Source organism: Camelina sativa, unplaced genomic scaffold (genome assembly GCF_000633955.1).
Source record: "Camelina sativa cultivar DH55 unplaced genomic scaffold, Cs unpScaffold23047, whole genome shotgun sequence".
Lineage (NCBI taxonomy): Eukaryota > Viridiplantae > Streptophyta > Magnoliopsida > Brassicales > Brassicaceae > Camelina > Camelina sativa.
In genome coordinates this window covers 1-263 of record NW_010944032.1, presented here as the reverse complement: position 1 = coordinate 263, position 263 = coordinate 1, and the positions used below count along the sequence as shown (strand labels likewise).

The window sequence follows — 263 nt, the reverse complement described above, 5'->3', positions numbered from 1 at the left end:
GTCTTCTTCACTAACTCATTCCAATCCATCTTAGTATCAGCATAATAAGCCATTTCTTGTAGCAACTTCAGTATCGTCGCAGTATCATATCTGCAAACAAAAACAAAAACAAAAAAGAGGTTTAAAATCACAAGCCGCCTCAAATTGAAATCGGAATATTAAAACGAAGTTTGGAAAAGAGACCTCTGCAAAAGAGTGGCGATGTCTTCTTCACTGATGAACTCTTTCCTCTTCTTATTATTAGTACTCTTATCAACCATCTT

General features: G+C 35.4%; 1 long non-coding RNA gene across 1 annotated transcript; it reads right to left on the bottom strand.

The window, feature by feature from the left end:
* Positions 1-8: 8 nt before the first annotated feature.
* Positions 9-263, bottom strand: LOC109132115. The gene is made up of 2 exons (XR_002037376.1): positions 184-263; positions 9-90 (listed from the first exon to the last, which is right to left on the bottom strand). It is a non-coding gene; the product is annotated as an uncharacterized LOC109132115 (long non-coding RNA).